Below are 20,519 nucleotides of genomic sequence, written 5' to 3' on the forward strand. Positions count from 1 at the left end.
ATAAATATGTATGAAAACTATAAAAATCTGCACAGGAACGATAAACACCAAATTCCTAAGAGGTGCTTTATTTTCCCTGGGGAGAAGGGGAGTGATGGCAGGAGCGATACGCAGGGGGGCTTCAATTCGATCTGTTGTTCCATTTCTTTCTTTCTTCTTCGTTTCTTTGTTTTTTTTTTTTTGTTTTAGATGGAATCTCTTGTCGCTCACGCTGGAGTGCAATGGTGCGATCTAGGCTCGCTGGAACCTCTGCCTCCCGGGTTCAAGCGATTCTCCTGCCTCAGCCTCCCAAGCAGCTGGGATTACAAGAGTGTGCCAATGGGCCCAGCTGTATTTTTGTATTTTTAGTAGAGATGGGGTTTCATCATCTTGGCCAGGATGGTCTCAAACTCCTGACCTTGTGATCCACCTGCCTTAGCCTCCCAAAGTGCTGAGATTACAAGTGTGAGCCATCACGCCCGACCTGTTGTTCTGTTTCTTAAAAGTGAAAATCTGAAGCAAATGTGGCTTAGTGTTAGATTTTATTAAGCCAGGTTGTGTGTAGATGTCTTTGATGTTAATGAATTGGCTTTATTAGAAAACATATCAAACATAGATAAATGAAAAAAGCTACTTAGGCCTCTTCAACATTGGGGAGCATGAAGGATTTCTCCCATTCCAAACGGCTCTCCTGTCCCAGGGTGGAGTCTTTTCTTCCTAGTACTGGTGCCCCTTCTTTAAGGCACTGAGTTGGAAAACTCTGAAGCACAGTGGTGGAAAATTCTGCCCTTCCTCCAGGCTGAGCCTCTCTCCCAGAGTCTTGCCCTTCATACCACATCATACAGCTGAGCTTTTTGGTCTGGGTAGTGGCCCAGCTTCAGCCTGATGCAAGAAAACATGGCATTTAGGAGCCAGACTGGCTGGGTCCAGATGCTGGCTCTGCCACTTGACTGCACGACCTTGGGCAAGTTACTCTGATTCTGTCTGCCATAGAGTGGAGGGTGCATGGGCAGGGAAGAGGGTGGCCCATGAGTTCAGGAGGGTGAGCAGGGGCAGCTCAGGGAGGTTGAGATCCTCATCCTATCCAGAGCTGGGCTACTTGGCACAGAATGATCAGGTCATATTGTTACCTGGCAGCAGGAAATGGCAGCCTGCTGTCCACCCATCCCAAACCACATGGGAGTTGAAATGGACAGGCCTGATAAATAAACTGCTAAAGCAATTTATTCAGACTGGTTTCCCTGCCCAGATAACCAAGCAAGTGTCATTGAAAGCAAATCTGCTATTGATTGCAGCAAACCCTTAGATAGGGCAGGAAAGAAACCCAGGCTCCTCCAGCTGGTGCAGAGCAGCTCAGAGGCCCTGGGCCCTGCCTCTGTGAAAACTCTTTCCAGGTTTTATCTTCTTAAATCAAGCATTTCAAGAAAAACTAGATAATCAGGCTGTGTGGGATTTCTGCAGAACTCTCCAGAAGAGTCATGAGCCCCTCACACCTCCACGCTCCTGCCTCTTGGCGGTGTTCCAGCTACGTCTCAGTGGTCTAGATTCTGGGAAGCTCACACCTGCCCTTCCATCCTGTCCTCTTACCTTCCCCTGAGAGTGTTCACATGCATGGCCTTCTGTGGCACTGGAGATGCAGGCCATGCTGGGATGAATATGGGGAATTGCTCTGGATTAAACTGTGTTATCCTAAAATTCATATGTTGAAATCCTAACCCTCAGTACCTCAGAATGGGATCTTCCTTGGAAATGAGGTTGTTGCAGATGGAATTAGTTTAAGATGAGGTCACTAAGGTAAGCCCTAAGCCAATATGACTGGTGTTCTTATAAAAAAGGAAGAATTTGGACCAGTACACACACACACACACACACACACACACACACACACACACACACACACACACAGCGAGAGAGTGAGGCCATGTGACAATGAAGGCAGAGATTGGGGTGATACCTCTATGGGTCAAGGAATTCCAAAGATGACCAGCAAACCTCCAGGCTGGGAGGGAGGCCTGAAACAGATTCTCCCTTACTGCCCTCAGAAGGAACCAACTTTGCCATCACCTTGATCTTAGACTTCCAGCCTCCAGAATTGTGAGAAAATACATTTCTGTTGTTTAAGCCCCCAGTTTGTGGTATTTTGTTATGACAGCTCTTAGCAAGCCAATACAGTGACTATGTGTCTTTCAACTGAGGACCTGGGGACCTGATGACCCCTGAGAGCAGCAGTGTCTCAAGGTCACATGGCTACTAAGGAACTTGAGCTAACACCTGGCTTCACAGACAGCGTCACAGGGTGGCTTGGACACTTATACAAGGGAGTCAGTGATTTCAATAGGAACTGGGAATAAAAACGTATTGCAGTTTATGCTTCTATGAAGTGTGATATGTCACAATGGCTTCTGGGTGGTCTGTTCCTGAGCTTGATCGAGATGGTGTTTGGGGAAAATACTTTACTTATCACCTGTAGGAGATCACACAACACACCAGATTCAAGTAATGGGCCCCATCATGAAGACCACAGCCTTCAGACACACTGTCAGTGTGCCAGCTCATTATATAAGTAGTCCAGCATCTCTGGCTGCCAAATTTGTGGGACTTACGGCATTTTGGCATGGCCTCGGCCTTCTGATTCTGGTGTCCTTTCTATCTTATATTCTTGGGTGTGGACGATTCTAAACATCTTTCTTCGGGAGTTATTCTTTTCCTCCCCACCAGTGCTAAGCTGGTTACCACACTATGGGTTGGACGGCTGGAGTTGGGCAGTGGGGAGTATAGGAGGGGCAGGACAGAGGCTACCCATCAGGAGGCTCATGGCAGGCTGCCTCCATCTCGCCACCCACAGCCGTGTGGCCATGGTTAAGCCACTTCCCCTTTTGAGCCCGTTTTCTTACCAGTAAAGAGGATTGGGGAGTGAGGAAGATGAGCTCTCTTCAAATTGGAAGGAGGCCGCAGCCCAACAAAGATGGTAAGAGACACCAAGAGTGAGGCTGGCTCACCAGCTATTTTTGCTGTTTTAAAAATCCCACCTAAGTGCCAGGTTTTTCTCCATTATGAGCCTGAGCAGGACAGCCAAGGTTGAGCATCTGTCAGCACAGCCGACTTGCTCATCAGAACCTCTGACCAGCAGAAACATGTTTTTAGGCAAAAAATATAGGACACATGCATGAATTCTTAATTTGTACAATTTAGTTGGCAAGCAGCTCTTAAAACAGAAGTCTGCTGAGATGGCGCATACTAAAAGTGTCCTTGGTTTTGAGAAGGTAGAACCACTGAGTTTTGGGCCCCGGGTCACCTCCTGTTCTAGAGCCTACATTCCTAGCCCTACACTGGGGTAGCACCCCTCCTCTTGGTGATCTAGATGAATGTCAACCCCACCTGGATGGCTGGTCGATGGCTGTGCCCCGTAACTCCTTCCGTCCCCCGGTCATGTCACATCCTCCCTCTTCAGATTAGAATTCAAGGTCACCTTATATGGGAGTTTCCATCTCCAGTTTGCAGGCAGTTGCCAACACCATCCTCGGCATTTTTTGTCTGTACCTCTGTGCTGAGGATGGTTTTTGTATATGTCTTTGTGTTGAATGTGGCATACCTTCCCTTTAAGATGTGAAGCTCCTTGAGCATTGGAACGGAGTTATTCCAGCTATAACTGGATTTAGGGCTATGGATTCTTCCAACTTGTGGCCAGAACCTGCATGTCTGGTGTTGCAGCGTCAGGCTCAATGAAGAAGAGGCTCAGTGCTTGGGTTGACAATGGTCAGCACAGCTGGTGAGGGGCAGAGCCAGGAAGCCAAGCCGAATCCCGCTGATTCCCTGCACAGTGCTGTCCGGTCCTCAGCAGTGCAGCGCTGCACCGCAGCCCATCTGGCTCAGGGAGGCTGCAGAGATGGACTCAGAGGGCAGGACAGCCCTTAAGGGGCCTAATAACAAAGCCTTGTAATAGCAACCATGGTGGGAGGGAGACGTGCTTTCCCTAGCTAGGAAGAAACACTGCAGAGACGTGGGCTCAAGGCCAACTTCAGAGGCAGGCAGGGGTGTCTGCTGAAACTCCGGGCTTGGCTTGACTTACATGAGCTCCCTAAGGTGACTCCTGGAGGCACACAGGCACAGTGGAGGATCATGAAGCCACAAAGATTGCTCTCATTCAGCCACCTCTCCCTTCTTCTCTAGTAACAGAATTTTTCTTCTTCTTCTTCTTTTTTTTTTTTTTAAAGTGACGTGCTTGGCTGCCCAACGTAAAGGCTGCATTTCCTAGTCTCCCTGGCTGTGCGACGAAGTTCTAGCCTATGGGGATGTAAGCAAAAGTGAGAAAGTGTTCTTAGAAAGAAGGGATGTTCTTTTTTCTTGTCCTTTTCTTTTTGTTGCTCTGTGAAAAGCAGATGAGATGGCTGGTGCCGGAGGAGCAATCTTGGGCCTTGAAATGACCTCGTGAACCACCCTTGCTGGAACTCCAGGATAGAAGCCACGTCATCATGACACTATGGGGTGTCTCAGCAGGACTGGTCCACCTGCTTTTTACCTTCTATGTAAGTTTCTATTTTATTTAGGCCACTGTGTCTTTGGGGTTTCTGTCTCCTAATCCTAGACTCCAGAGAACCCTTTATTCCTTTTTCATTTTCTTGCAATTCCTCTGATTATCTTTTGATGCTGGTTTATCACAAACACCTCTCTGTAACTTGTTAAAACTCCCCTGTCTTGGTAAAGAGAGAACAGAGCTTATTCAGGCTCTGAGCTTTTGGTAGGCAGGAGATCTGAGTGTTATTGACATTGTTTTGTTTTGTTTCTATGGTATTTATTTTTAGGTTACCATTTACTTAAAGTAAATGATACTACTTTTCCATTTACAATAGTGACATGAGGTCATTTTCCTTTTTAAATAATTTACTTAAGCAAAAACCATTGAGCCAATTTGAAAGATGTTAAGTGACTGGGAGTGCAGGTTATGTCAGCCGTGGCTGAAATGAAAGCAGTGGCGGGAGGATGACAATGTTTGGGAAACAAGGTTCTAGGTTGTGCTGCTTCAGAAAGAATTGTCTAAATATTCTTTCTCCAATAGTTGATGGTTCTTGTTTTTGATAATTCAAAATACTCTTGTAATGGGGTTCCCACAGACCCAGCATAGTAGTTAAGAGTGTGGGTTCTGAAGTTAGACTCCTGGGGTTCAGTTCCTTGCTCCTCCAATTGCTAGCTGTGTAGCCTTGGGCAAATTACTGTACCTTCCTGTGCTTGACATCTCATCTGTAAAATGGAGTTGATGATGTGTTTGGGAGGACTAAGTGACTAATTGCTCCTAAAATGCTGAACAGAGTGTCTGGTGTGTATTAAATGTGCAATAAATGGCAGCTGTTATTATTCTTAGTTTGTGTGACTTGAGCACACCAGCATGTCAATGTTGAGAGCTTTATGTTAAGTTTTTTGGAGTAGAATAACTCTGATTTGATGCTTGAGGAGTTTCATATTGTAAAGGGAAAATATACCACATTCAACACAGAGAAATATACAAAAGCCATTCTTAATATGAAGCTACAAGCATAAATCGCCAGGTGCGGTCTTGGCAACTGCCAGCAAATTGGAGATGGAAATTCTCCAGATCAGGTGACCTTGAATTCTAATATTTGAAAGGAAGGAGTCACATGACTGGGGAGGAAGGGAGGCTGTAACATCTATAGTCATACATTCAGGGTTTATTGAAGACCTTTGTTAAAACTTGGTATCCAATGCTTAAGCTAAAATAGATCTTTTATTGCAGCAAAACAGCAGAAAAACAACCTTTTTGATTTACTTCAATTTTATTCGATGCTTGTGTAGGACTTAGGAGGTTGGGAATATCACATCTAAGAATTTCCACCACTGAGCATGTAAAGATAGACACATGACTGCCCTGGCCTGCATCGTGGAAGGCTACAGGGTTTGGTGGAAAGACCACTGGGCTGGGAGCCAGTAGACTTGCGTTCTAGTCTTCTCCCTGCCTGCCCCTTTGTGATTTGGGGTAAGTCACTTCTTTCAGCCTCTTTTCTCATCATAAATCAAAATAACTGCATCAGACTAAGTAGCCTCTGTCATTTGATTATTCTTCATCTTAGGAGACAGCAGGAAGATGAGGAATATACTACAGGGCAAAGTCCCAACCTACTCTAGGTATTGGACAGGGTGTGGACTTTGGAGCTGGATAGATCTGGGTTCAAGCTCACTCACTTACTAGTGGGGAGGTTCAAGGCTGATTTCTTAACCATCCTGAGCCTCAGTTTTCTTAGCTGTAACATGAGAATAATAGTACTTATGTAAAGATGCTATAGAAATAAGAAGAGCATTGAATAGGCATCTCACAGAAGAAGCAATGTAAATGGATAAAGTGCACATTAAAAGATGCTCAGGTTCTCTCTCAGTGAATGAATTAGAACTCAAAATAGCCAGATCTCATTTTACCCATCTAATTGGCAAATACTGAAAGTCTAATAATTCTCAGTGTTGGAGAGAATGTGAGGAGATGGGCATTCTTATCCACTCTTGGTGGGACTACACACTGGAGCAACTATTTTAAAATACCTTTTATTTGGTCAGATGTGGTGGCTCACACCTGTAATCCCAGAACTTTGGGAGGCTAAGGTGTGGGTCACTTGAGGCTAGGAGTCAGAGACTGGCCTGGCTAATATGGCGAAACCTCATCTCTACTAAAAATACAAATATAAATATAAATAATAATAATAATAATTATTATTATTAGTTGGGCATGGTGCATGCCTGTAATCCCAGCCACTCAAGAGGCTGAGGCACAAGAATGGCTCGAACCCAGGAGGTGGAGGTTGCAGTGAGCCAAGATCGTCCCATTGCATTCCACCCTGGGTGACACAGCAAGACAGTGTCTCAAAAAAAAAAAAAAAAAAAAAAAAATTCTTCTCAGCCTTTTGGCTAAGATCAAGTGTTAAAACACTGTTTATTTTGAAATAATCTAGATGTAGAGAAGAGTTGCTCAGATAGTTTAGAGAGTTTTGATGTGCTCTTCATTCAGCTTCTCCTAATGCTAACATTTTATGTCACTATGGTACAATGATAAAAACTAAGAGTATTAATGTTGGGACAATATTAACAAAGCTACAGACTTCATTTAGATTTTTCTACTTTTTCTATGTATGTCCCTTTCTGTTCCAGGATCCAATCCAGACTACCATGTTCTGTTAATCTGTGTGCTTACCTTAGTCACCTCCAAACTGTGACAGTTCCCAGAATTTTCTTGTCTTTTGTGACCTTGACAATTTTAGAAGTCCATTTCTGATATTTTGTAGAATGTCCCTCAGTTTGGATTTGTCTGATGCTTTCTGATAGTTACAGTGAAGTTATAGAATTTTGGGAGGAGGACCACAGAGATGATGTGTCCTTCTTAGTGCATGGTATCAGTGGATGTGTGGTGATGTTAACTTTGATCACTTAATTTAGGTGATGTCTGTCAGCTTTATCCATGACAAAGTTAGTATTTTCCTCTTCTTACATTCTGTTAGAAGAGAGTCATTATGTCCCAGCTCACACTCAAGGAGAGGGAAATTAAGGTCCACCTCCAAGGGAGGTGTATCAAAGAATTTGTTAACATATCTCACTACAGTAACTAATGAGTGTTTTGAGGAAGATATTTTGAATATGCATTCTGTGCTTTTCTTGAACTTTCACCCATTAATTTTAGCATTCATTGGTGGAGCCTGCCTCTGCTAGTAATTGTTATTGTGCTGTTCTAATGATGATCTTCTATTTCTCTCATTTGTTCTATATTTATTTGTTGGAATTATTATTTTTTACAGGCAGCATCTTGCTCTATCACCCAGACTGGGGTGTAATGGCATGATCACAGCTCACTGTAGCTTCAACCTCCTGGGCTCAAGTGATTCTCCCACTTCAGCTTCCTGAGTAGTTGGGACTACAGACATGTGCCACCATGTCCAGATATTAGTTAGAGTTTGTTTATCCAATCATTTATTTTATTATTTGGGATTTAATTCAATAACATTGTATTGGGAGCCCTTTCAGAGTTGCTTGTGTCCTTTGACAAGACTCCATAAGTTTTTTGAACACTTTCTTACTTTCTGGTACCACAGAATACTCTTAATTTATCTTGTATTCTTCTTACTTCAACTCTGGATCAACCATTTCTCCAAGGAGCCCTGGTTCCTTTTGCTGGGAAATGATATTTAGAAACCAAAATCTTTCTATTAGATGTGCACACTGCTATTGGGATGTCACGGTTTCTAAGTCTTTTCAGCAGATAGAGATAGAAATATGAATCTATCAATCAATCTATCTATCTATCTATCTATCTATCTAGCTATCTATCTTAGTCTCTTTTGTGATCATCATAAATGAAATTGTGCTGATATCTCTAACACTAATTCAATGCAACAGGGTTCATTACAGTCTTCTGCTGTTGCTTATTTGTAACGTTTTTGTCCAATAGTGAGAAATTTGCTTCTTATTTCTGTAATATATTATTTGTTTAGCCCTAGTGTATATGTACAATAGTTTCAGAATCAAACAGTATCCTTTGAGTAAACAAATTTATTAATGAAGACACAATGTTTGTGTAGTTCTCTTTGTCTTTTGCCTCACAGCATCTAGGCAAAACACTGCTTTCGGAAGTGATTTAGGTTAAAAGCATTATTTTAAAAGTTGAAACCTAAATTTAAAATATACTTATTCTTTGTGCAGGCAATGTCATTTTTAAAATTTTATATACTCTGTCAAATGTGTAAAAATATATGTGCAAGTATGTTTGCTGCTGAAAAAATGGAGAAAAACTAAAATGTCAGTTACAAGGGAATCACATTAAATATATTGTGGTATATAAATATTCTAACACATGCATGCAATAAAATCCAATATAGCCAATGAAAGGAAATAAAATAATATTTGTAATGATTTGGAAATTGACAAAAAATATAAAACACATTTATTATAGTATGATGTATTTGGTGTAGAAGAATTCAATATATATATACTTATCGATGTGGAGTGGAATGGAGTTGGGGGAGGTGACTGAGGAAGATTAAAAGACTAATTTTTATTCTCTGTTCTACTCTGTGTTATATGATTTTTTTTCTTATGAGTATACATTACATTTATAAAAGAAAACATTTAAAAGTAAAAAAAAAAAACTTGAAAAAAGAGGTACAAATGGGTACATGGAGGTGGTTTAATAAATAGTAACTGGTTCCATTTCTGATCTGGTGGAATGAGCTCCTGACTTGTAATCCTACAAATAATAACAATAAATTCTGGAAAAAAAAAAAAAAAAAACCACAAAAAGCAATGACTTAAAGCCTCTGCAGAGTGAGAAAAATCAGGGAGAATTTGGAAGGGAGTTGAAACTAGAAAAAAAGGCCTGGCACATGGTACATTTTCTGTTCTAATGGCTTCAGGCTGAAAACTGCTTGTTATTGAGTTTTGGAGTGACCAAAACTCTGATAGAAAATCTGTCACCTTTCTGGCCTGAAATGTCAGAGGATGAAGCCTGGGTAGCCACAGCCACTGGAACATGTAAAGGTAATCCCAGAAAGAAGAGAGCCAGAAAGGACAACTGTAAGTTCTGTGGGTGAACTAAAAAATCCAAATTGAGGGACACTGGTTAACCCTTGTACCACACATGTGCTTGTAGGTAAGGCTAACAGAACTGAACTGAGATTTGAATTGCCGCCTACTTCAGGCAATTCAATTGAAATTTGAGTCTACCAAGTTGACTGTTTTCTGAAACAATAACATTAGCATTCTTTGGGAGAATATAATAGAGTTTAGAATCTCAATGATATAAAATTCACAGTCTATGGTGCAATCCAAAATAACTTGACATTCAAAGAACCAGAAAAATACGAGTTTTCTTTTTTTAATTATTATTATTTTTATTCTACAATATGTTTCTCCATGAAGGCCTAATGACTTTTCTTAAGTGAAAAAACAGTCAATGAAGGTAAGATACCAGATGCTAGAATGATCACATAAGGACTTTGAAGCCACTGTTATAAGCATGCACAATGAGGTAATGGAAAATATATTTGTATGATTGAAAAGATAGGAAATCTCAACAGAGAAACAGGAAATATAAACAAGAACCATATGAATTTTCTAGAGCTGAAAAATAGCACATCTGAACTAAAATTTATAGACTTAATAGCAGTATGGACCTAAAAAAAAAAGTCAGTGAATGGAATGATACATCAATGAAAATTATCTAATCTGATGAAGAAAGAGAAAATAATGTTAAGTGAACAAAGCACCAGGATCTGTAGGACATATGTATGTGTACTTAGAGTGTCAGAGTGGGAGGAGAGAAAGAATGGGGTAGAAAAAATATCTGAAGAAATAGTGGCTGAAAATTTTCCAAATCTGGTGAAAGATATAAATGTATAGATTCAAAAAATGTGGAAACCTCAAGTAGGATAAATGCAAAGAAAATCACATCTAAGTTCATTAGAGTGAAACCACTGAAAATCAAAGATAAAGAGAAAATTTGGAAGCATCCAGAGAAAACAACACATGAAATTCTAGACAACAATAATTTTGACATCCACAGATTTCTCATGAGAAAACATTGAGTCCAGAAAATAGTGGAACACCATCTTTAAAGGTCTAAAAGAAGAAGAAAAAAAACCCCTGAAAACTCAAAATTCTGTATCCAGCAAACATATTCTTCAAAAAAAAAAAAAAAGAAAAGAAAAAAAGAAAAAAAAAATAGACATTTATTTATTTATTTTTTACATTTCCAACAGACCTGCACTGGAAGAAAAGCAAAGGACGTTCTTCAAGCTGAAAGAAAATTACGTAAGAGAGAAACTTGGACCCGTAAGAAAGAATATGGAACATCAGTAATGGTAAATATCTGGGTAAATATATACAATTATTATTAGAGACAGGGTTTATCTTCTGTTGCCCAGGCTGGAGTGCAGTGGCACACTCTTGGCTCACTACAACTTCTGCCTCCCATTTTCAAGTGATCCTCCTGCTTTAGCCCCCTGAGTAGCTGGGACTGCAGGTGTGCACCACCATATCCAGCTAATTTTAGTATTTTTAGTAGAGACAGGGTTTCACCATGTTGGCCAGACTGCTTTCAAATTCCTGATCTCACATGACCTGCCTGTCTCAGCCTCCCAAAGTGCTGGGATTATAGCTGTGAGCCACTGTGCCTGGCCACATTTTTAATCTCAATTTCCTTAAAATATATATGGCTATTTTGGCTAGGCACAGTGGCACAGTGGCTCATGCCTATAATCCCAGCACTTTGGGAGGCTGAAGCAGACGGATTTCTTGAGCCCAGGAGTTTGAGACCAGCCTGACAACATGGTGAAATCTCATCTCTACAAAAAATACAAAAATTAGCCAGATGTGGTGGCACACACCTGTGGACCCAGCAACTTAGGAGGCTGAGGTGGGAGGATCACCTGAGCCTGGAAGGTAAAGGCTGCAGTGAGCTATGATCTTGCCACTGCATTCCAGCCTAGGTAGCAGAATGAGATCCTGTCACAAATACATACATACATACATACATACATACATACATATGACTCTTTAAAAAAGAAAGCATAGTGTTTCTTGCAGGCTACAGTACATGTGAATATAATATACATGGCAGTTGCAGCATAGAGAGTGAGTGCTGTGAGTGGGGTGGAGTGAGGGGTAAATGAAACTGTACAGTTATACAGCATCCAGATTTTATGGGAAGGGGCACAATATCAACTCTGTGAAAGATTAAGGATGCGCATTGTACTCCCTAGTGAAACCTCTAAAAAATAATGCAAATAGTTCTAGCTAAAAAGCCAATAGATACATTAAAATATAATTCTAGAATATACTGCAATAGTCCAAAGATGGAAGGAAAGTAGGAACAGGGGAACAAAAACCAAGAAGGGATGAACAAATGGTAAGTAATGAAAAGATAGACTTAGTTCCAACCCTATCAACAATTAAACATTAAAGGACTAAATAAGCACCCTAATTAATAAATAGTAATTCACATTATTATTACCATCATGACTACTGTCGCCTGCAGAAAGAGTGTGCATGCCTATGAGCATCTAAGGTTTGGCTTTGAGTTATCTGCTGCTTCTGGAAAAACTTACTCATCTCCCAAGCAAGCAGGCAGGGTGCCCCTGAAAAGGCCACCTCTCTGCCCTTTCTGTCCCTGCTGAGTGCCTAGGTTTGAGCTCATCCTTGATGAGCACAGATGCAGAGCAGCATAGAATCAGCACTAGAGAGATACTAGGACTACTGAATCCATCCTGAAAAATGCCTCAGTTTCCCTTGATAGAAATCTGTCAACTAAGATGAGTCTCTAAGAAGAATTTTTTTCTTTTTTTTTTCTTTCTTTCTTTCTTTTCTTTTCTTTCTTTCTTTTTTTTTTTTTTTTTTTTGAGATGGACTTTTGCTGTTGTTGCCCAGGCTGGAGTGCAATGGTGTGATCTTAGCTCACTGCAATCCCTGCCCCTGGGTTCAAGTGATTCTCCTGCCTCAGCCTCCCGAATAGCTGGGATTACAGGTGCCCACCACCATGCCCTGCTGATTGTTTTTTTTTTTTTGTAGTTTTAGTAGAAACAGGGTTTCACCATGTTGGCCAGGCTGGTCTTGAACTCCTGACCTCAGGTGATCTGCCTGCCCCAGCCTCCCAAAGTGTTGGAATTACAGGCATGAGTCACTGTGCCTGGCTGTAAACAAAAAATTAAAGATAATTGGTATACACATTATATGTTTTAAAATTCTGTACAAAAAGATTTGCAGTAAAAAGTCAGTCTCCCTCCTATTCTGTATCCTTGAATCAATTTGAAAGTTTTAAATGTGTTTAGCTTGAACCACCTCTTGCAGCAATGGGGTTGGGGTCCTAGAGACACTAAGAGCAGGAGCAGTTGGGTTTTACATTCTCTACTCAAGCAGATGTCTGCCTCATGTTCTTTTTTTAGCATTTGAAACCAACTTCCTGGAATCTATGTCCTCGCTATGGCAAGCAATAGTATTCCAGAAAGCTTGTTTTTATAGAAGAAAATTTAGCTAGGCATGGTGGACTGGTCTTGCCAGCTTTGTAAAATACAGAATTTGCATGAAGATGAAAGTCCTTTGTAACTAGGAGTCGAAGGGGTGTGGGTGGGGAGTGTACCAGAAATAGTCTCTGCTGGTTAAATTTGAGGATTAAAAAAAGGTCATTGGTAAAACACCATTTAATATTGAAATGGTTTGGGATTTTGTTTTTCTTCAAAGGACAGAAGTGGAGTGGAAATGTGAGAAGGTCATGAGTCCATGAAATCTAGTAGGATTGGTTTTCATCCTAATCCTACCACTAATGGCTTTGGAAAGTCGCCTGTCTAAGCCTTAGTTCTACCATCTGGGAAATGATCCTGGAACAAAACAAATATTCAACAAATACAGTTTTCTTACCCAGATCTTTCTCTCTGTGTTTTGGTGTTTTCCCATTACCTTATACTGCATAACAAAATATCTCAAAACTTAGTGGATTAAAATAAGCAAAACACTTATTTTGCTCAGTGCACAGGCAGCTTCTGAGATGGCTCCTGGGATTTTCACCCTTGGATAATCCCTTCCTTTGGAGCATGGGATAGATGTCATGACTTGATTCCAGGGAAGGGGGGGAGAGAGAGAGAGAGAGAGACAGAGACAGAGAGAGAGAGAGAGAGAGACAGAGAGAGACAGAGAGCGAGACAGAGAGAGAGACAGAGAGAGAGAGAGAGAGAGAAACACTACATAGAAACTATATCACCTTTTCTAATCTCACATCAGAAACCATTGAGTCACTTCCACCAGATTTTATTCCTTAGTACAAGTCCCCAAGGGAGCTGAGCAGGATAGTCAAGGGGAAGAGAATTAAACTCCACCTTTTGTAGGAGAGTTGTCCAATAGTCAGGAAATCCATGTGGGATCAGAAACGTTGCTGCGGCAGTTTTTGGAAAATGCCATCTGCCCCACTGGGGAAACGCAATCCTCCTGCTTCCATTGGTGTCTTCTTCTTGTCATTATTTGCCTTAACTTTACTTGACCCTCTTTAGGGGATAGGGTACTTAGGCATGATAATATTTCAGAAAAGTCTTCTTCCTAAACTGTTTCACTTCCCAGGGATCAATATGGCCAGAGGCTCTAATGCCTTAGGAACAAGGCCTTTCCCCACCTTTTTCTTTGAAGACACGTCTAAGTGATGTGCACAATATACTTGGGTAACTCATAGTTTTAATTTTTTAATTTTATTTTTTGAGACAGGGTCTTGCTGTGTCATCCAGGTTGGAGTGCAGTGGTGCAATCACGGCTCACTGCAGCATCCCGGGCTCAAGTGATCCTCCTGCTTCAGCCTCCCAAATAGCTGGGACCACAGGCGTGTGTCCCCGTGCCTGGCTAATTTTTTGATGTTTTGTAGAGAGGGGGTCTTGCTATGTTGCCTAGGCTGGCCTTGAACTCCTGGGCTCAAGTGATCCTCTCACCTTGGCCACTGCACCTAACTCAGTTTTGACAAGGAGGAAGTTGTGAAGCTCAGCTGTTGCTCACTGACTCACTGGAAAGCCACTTGCTTAGTGGCCTACCAGTTCTTTACGTGAACAAATCTGCAAAGACAATGCTTCTGAGAATATCCTGTAATTCTTTTCTTGAGGAGGGAGGGAGAGAGGGAGAAAAAAGGAGAGAGAGAGAGGCAGGAGAGGGAGCCAGAGCAGAAGAGAAACACAAATTCAGATAGGTGAGTGGGACTGAAATGTGAAAAGAAGGAAAAGAATGGAAAACCTAAAACAAGAGACCAATGGCCCAATTCCGTTCAGAATAAGGAAGTAAGATATAACACTGTCTTTGTTTTGTTTGCTTTGTTTTATTAGAGACAGGATCTTGCTCTGTTACCCAGGCTGCAGTACAGTGGCACAATCACGGCTCACTGCAGTCTTGACCTCTTGGGCTCAAGTAATCCTCCTGCCTCAACCTCCTGAGTAGCTAAGACTACAGGAGCACACCACCACACCCAGGTAATTTAAAACAATTTTTGGAGAGATGAGATCTCACTATGTTGCCCAGGATGATCTCAAAACCCTGGCCCTCCTGATCACTCCCAAGTGATCCTAATATCTCAGCCTCCCAAAGTTCTGCGATTATAGGTATGAGCCACCATGTCTAGCTAACACTGTTTTTAAAAAACATCTTTATTGAGTTACAATTCACATACCATACAATTCACTTATTTAAATTGTACAATTCAATGGTTTTTAGTATGTTCACAAGAGCTGTTCAATTTTCAGCACAATTAATTTTAGAACACTTTTATCACCCTAAAAAGAAACCCTGTATCCATTGGCATGGGCACTAGTGTAGTGACCACTCCCCATCTCCCTCCACCTTTTCAGCCCTAGGCAACTGCTAATCTGCTTTCTGTCTCTATAGATTTGCCTTTTCTGGACATTTCATATACGTGAAATCATATACGTGATATGTGGTCTTCTGGCTTCTTTCACTTAGCATAATGTTTTAAAGATTTATCTATGTTGTAGTATATATCAACACTCCCTTTTTATGGCTGAATGATATTCCATTGCACAGATATGCTACATTTTGTTTATCCATTTATCAGCTGATGAACATTTGGGTTGTTTATTTTTTTTGGCTCTTATGAATGCTGTTGACACAAACATTCATGTAAAGCAGGGATCCCCAACATTTGTCTATAGCAGGGATAGCAGTCCCTGGCCTGTCAGGAACCAGGCTGCCCAGCGGTGATGAGTGGTAGGTGTTGAGTGAAGCTTCATCTGTATTGACAGCTTCTCATCATTGCTTGCATTACCTCCTGAGCTTCACCTCCTGTTAGATCAGCAGAGGCATTAGACTCATAGGAGCATGAACCCTGTAGAGAGCTAGAGTAGCCCACCCACTCTGGGTGATCAGCAGCAAGCCTGCTGTGAACTTTAGGTAAACTCCAGAGAAGTGAAACCATAATGGGAGGATGTGTATGTCTCGGGGTAGAGAAGACAGGCCTAGAGAGATAACCAGCTTTCACTGACCTTGCTGCAAGATAGTTGTTAGCTGAAGTATGTTAACTGAAGTGTAAGAATAGTAACCACAGGCTGTTCTAAGTAACTGCACCCTCCCTCTGCTATGTGTCTTTCTTTATCCCCCCACTGTTCCCTTTTAGGTCTTTGAACCCTTGTGCAGCATAGGATGCAGCACACACCAGAGAACCCTATTGTGAAGTGCACATGCAAAGGATCTAAGTTGCACACTCCTTATGAGAATCTAATGCCTGATGATCTGTCACTGTCTCCCATCACTCCCAGATAGAGCCGTATAGTTGCAGGAAAACAAGCTCAGGGCTCCCACTGAATCTACATTATGGTGAGTTGTATAATTATTTCATCGTATATTACAATGTCATAATAATAGAAATAAAGTGCACAGTAAGCATAATGTACTTGAATCATCTTGAAACCATCGCCCCCTTCCCAGTCTTTGGAAAAATTGTCTTCCATGAAACTGTTCCCTGGTGCCAGAAAGGCTGGGACTGCTGGTGTACAGGATTTTATGTGGGCATTTGTACTTCGGTATATACTTAAGAGTGGAATGGCTGGCTCATAGGGTGACCCTATGTTTAACGTTTTGAGAAAATGACACATGGTTTTCCAAAGTGGCTACACTCTCATTAACGTATACAAAGGTTCCAATTTCACTATAACCTCACCACATTCTCTGTCTTTTCTCTTACAGCCATCCCAGTGGGTGTGAAGTAGTATGTCACCGTGGTTTTGATTTCCGTTTCCGTAATAGCTAATGATGTTGGGCATCCTTCCCTGTGCTCACTGGCCATTTGTAGGTCTTCTTTGAAGAAGTGGCTATTCAGATTCTTTGCCCATTTTTAAGTCGGGTTATTTGTCTTTTTCATTATGGAGTTGAAAGAGCTCTTTGTATATTCTAGATACAAGCTCCTTATCAGATAATGTAATTTTCAGATATTTTCTCTTATTCTGTGGGTACTTTCACTTTCTTGATGGTATTGTTTGTATCACAGAACTTTGTAATTTTAATGCAGTCCATTCACCTATTTTTTCTTTTGTTATTTGTGCTTTTGATGCTATATCTAAGAAGGTTGTGCTTTAACTCAAGGTCATGAAAATTTACTCATATGTATTATTCTAAGAGGTTTTTTTGTTTTGTTTTGTTTTTTTTTTGTTTTGTTTTGTTTTTTAGCTTACATTTAAGTCTTGGATCCATTATGAGTTAATTTTTGTGTATGGTGTAAGGAAGGGGTCCAACTTTATTCCCTTTCGTGGGGCTATTCATAATACTGTTTTCTTTACATAATAAAATTTATAAATCAACCTGTTTAATAGTGCTTTTCTAAATGAAGCAAGACGGGGTGGGATCCACTTTCCCCTTAGTTCTACCATATTTTAAACATGAGATTTCTATGAATTCTATTTCTTCTTCACTCCCTATTAGTATATAATGTGAATATGGGCACATTTCTAAAATTAATAATTGTGTAGAGGGGCTTCAACTCTTTGTTTTTTTAAAAAAGCAGATTGCACTAGGATAGTGATTCTCAACCCTATCTACTTATTAGAATTACCCACAAACTTTACAAAACACCTACACCATAATTCCTTGCCTGGATATTTAATTGGTCTGGGGTAGGGTCTGAGTACAGATATTTTTCCAAGCAGCCCAAGTGATCCTATGGTGCAGCCAGGATCATAACTCCTGCTCTGGACAGTTTCTTTGACAGCTTTCCAAATCTATCATCCTATAGTTGTGTGGCAGTTCTGAATAGCAGAAACATGACAGAATACGCCACTCAACCCAAGCGAGCTATCCCCAGGCACCCACCCTGCAGAGTACTCTATGAGTAGCTGGTGTCTGTCTTGGGTTTGACAAAGCAGATCTTCCCATCTCTTCCAAGAGCAGGTGGCATCGTTTTTACCTGGTGCCTGATCTCTGCAGTAGCCTTGAGGGGACCTTTGCAGTCAGTCCAAACCAATGGCCACTGTTCATGGGGCCTTGCTCCAGCCATACTGGCTTCCCTCAGGTACATTTCTTCTCACCTACCTCCCACCTTCACAATGGCTGTTCCGTCTGTCCAAAGCTCTTTTCCTTTCCTTCTTCTCCACTGACTTCCTCCTACCCTCCTCTGGTCTTAACCTAACATTGCTTCCTCAAATATACCTTTCTTGTCTCCTTTTCTCTTCTTCAGATCCCCTCTTGGTAACTTCAGAGTGTCACAATGTGATATTCCTTCTTGCCTGTGTCCCAGCTATGATGAATTATGGGTATAAATATTTATTAGTGTTTTTCCTCACTCAGTTGTAACACAGTGGCCACGTCTGCCTTGGCCACTGTTGTTATTCCTAGTGCTAGAACAGTGCCTGTCATCTAGCGAACAACCAGGCAATACGTGAACGACCCTGAAATGTTGAAAAAAGCCTTAACTCTGTTGAGTGCCCACTCTTAAAGAAGACAGAGCAGCGTGCAACCCATTTAGAAAGAGGTTCAGTCAGGAGAAGCTTCAATGGCAACCATTTAGATGTCTCATGGGAATCTTTGCTTCTGAGAATGTCTTCACCAAGAGTTCCTCATTCTCTGGCTGTGCAAGGTTGAGGCAGCATCAGGCTGTGGCTTTGGGAAAAGGAAAGTCACCCTCGTGTAAGTTAAGCTATCCCTTGTAAGTATATCACGCGAATGGTTTGCCATTTATGAGTGTGAGTTAGGCAGGCATTCACTCCATTCACTGGAAATCTGATTGATGCTTGATCCTGCAAAGCACCCCAGAAATCCTTGAGTTTAGTCATTAATTCACTGGACAAGGAGTCATCCCTATTTGTACCTCCATTTCCTTGGAAAATGGAGAGGTTGGACTAGATCGCCAAGTGCCCTATTGGGTGTCATCTGCACAGAATTACTTCTCTTCCACTCCATCCATAAGGTTGTGTTAGGAACTGTTGTCTCATCCTTATCTCAGATGACAACTGACAGACATGGGGGTGAGCACCTTGGCCCAGGTTGGACACATCTGTCCCTTTCCTGGACTTCAGGGCAGGGACTAAGAAAAATCTGCCTTGTTCACGTTTTTTTCTACATGTCTTGGAGAAGGCAATCCGAGGAAAGAGAAAGACTGAAGGAACGGAGCTTTGTAGAGCATGAATGATGCAGGGAGAGGGGACCCCCCAATTCCAGTTGTTTCTGAGCCCCAATTCATCCTTGCATTTAATTTTTTTTTTTTTTTTTTTTTTTTTTGAGATGGAGTCTTGCTCTGTCCCGCCCAGGCTGGACTGCAGTGGTGGGATCTTGGCTCACTGAGCAACCTCTGCCTCCTGGGTTCAAGTGATTCTCCTGCCTCAGTCTCCCAAGTAGCTCCAGGTAGCCACCACGCCTGGCTAATTTTTTTTTTTTTTTTTTTGTATTTTTAGTAGAGACAAGGCTTCACCATTTTGGCCAGGCTGGTCTTGAACTCCTGACCTCAAGTGATCCGCCCATCTTGGCCTCCCAAAGTGACTGCACTTAGTTCCTTATAAACAGTTTTCACTGTGCTGAAGCTAGTTTGAGTTGGGGTTCTGTTACTTACAGTGAAAATATGAGCATTCATGACTAGCATTTGGAGTTCTGAGTATTTATGATCAATATTTAAAACAAGACCTACTTCCTACCTTTATCAGTGGCATTAACCAAAAGGTTAGAGACCTTGAGAAGCTGAAAGCTCCATTGTCCTCTGTATTAACAGAACCCCTCTTGGGTCTTTGGGTCCATTTCCAAGAGATACAGTGCAAGATAATAAAATGAGGAAGGTGCGAGCCTGGGAGGTGGTTGGGAACAGAGATCTTACTCTAAGAAGCTCTTTGCCAGTGCACATGAGGGCAAGGCATTGTTTTCCTTTTCACTGCTATGTCTCTTGGGCCCCCAGACAGGGCCTTGAATAGTGCCTGGCACAGGGGAAATGCACATGGAGCATTTATGGAATGTGTCCTGTGGGAGTGCCCACCTCTCCTCTGGTGTTCTAGCATAGAGGGCGCCCACGTTTGTAAGGGGCATTGGTGGCTGTGGGGAGTGGGCAGAATTGAAGACGTGGATCACAATGAAACTGAGGTTTGATGGCAGGAAGATACCCCGGGGTGGGGGTGCTGTGGCAGTGGCCCTGTTCTTTGTCGCTGCCTCCAGCTCGTGCCTGCTGGCCTCTGTGCCATTGCTTCTGTCATCTCACCTATCGCCTCTGGGGACCCTATTTCCTCAAGCCCCTTCTCTCTGTGATGCCTTCGCTGACCACCCCAGGTGGAAGAGCTCCTTCCCTCGGCGCTGCTCACATGGCAGTTATTTACATAGTGTCTGGCTTGCCTGCTCAGTGGAGAGCTCTCGAAGTACAAGGATGGGATCGTCATCATCAGCACACCCCGAACACCCCCAAGGGCCTGCCCCACAGCAGCACTCGGGGCACAACAGCGAATGAGCGCAGACCTGGACCAGGCTGGCTGACATAGAAGGTTCAGGGAGGAGGTGGTGAAGGTGACTGAGACATCTGTTTCTACTGGTCTACTTCATTCTGTCAGTCCATGATT

The 20,519-nt window shown here is 42.0% G+C and overlaps 1 long non-coding RNA gene across 1 annotated transcript in view; it reads left to right on the forward strand.

Annotated features, from left to right (window-relative positions):
- The window catches only part of LOC141580783 (uncharacterized), a 41,406-nt gene extending 24,164 nt beyond the window's left edge, over nucleotides 1-17,242 (forward strand). The window contains exons 3-6 of the long non-coding RNA XR_012513108.1: nucleotides 10,725-10,826; nucleotides 14,814-14,957; nucleotides 16,115-16,314; nucleotides 16,684-17,242. This is a non-coding gene — a long non-coding RNA (uncharacterized LOC141580783). The remainder of the gene's footprint in view (nucleotides 1-10,724; nucleotides 10,827-14,813; nucleotides 14,958-16,114; nucleotides 16,315-16,683) is intronic.
- The last annotated feature ends 3,277 nt before the right edge of the window (nucleotides 17,243-20,519 follow it).

Source organism: Saimiri boliviensis, chromosome 13 (genome assembly GCF_048565385.1).
Source record: "Saimiri boliviensis isolate mSaiBol1 chromosome 13, mSaiBol1.pri, whole genome shotgun sequence".
NCBI lineage: Eukaryota > Metazoa > Chordata > Mammalia > Primates > Cebidae > Saimiri > Saimiri boliviensis.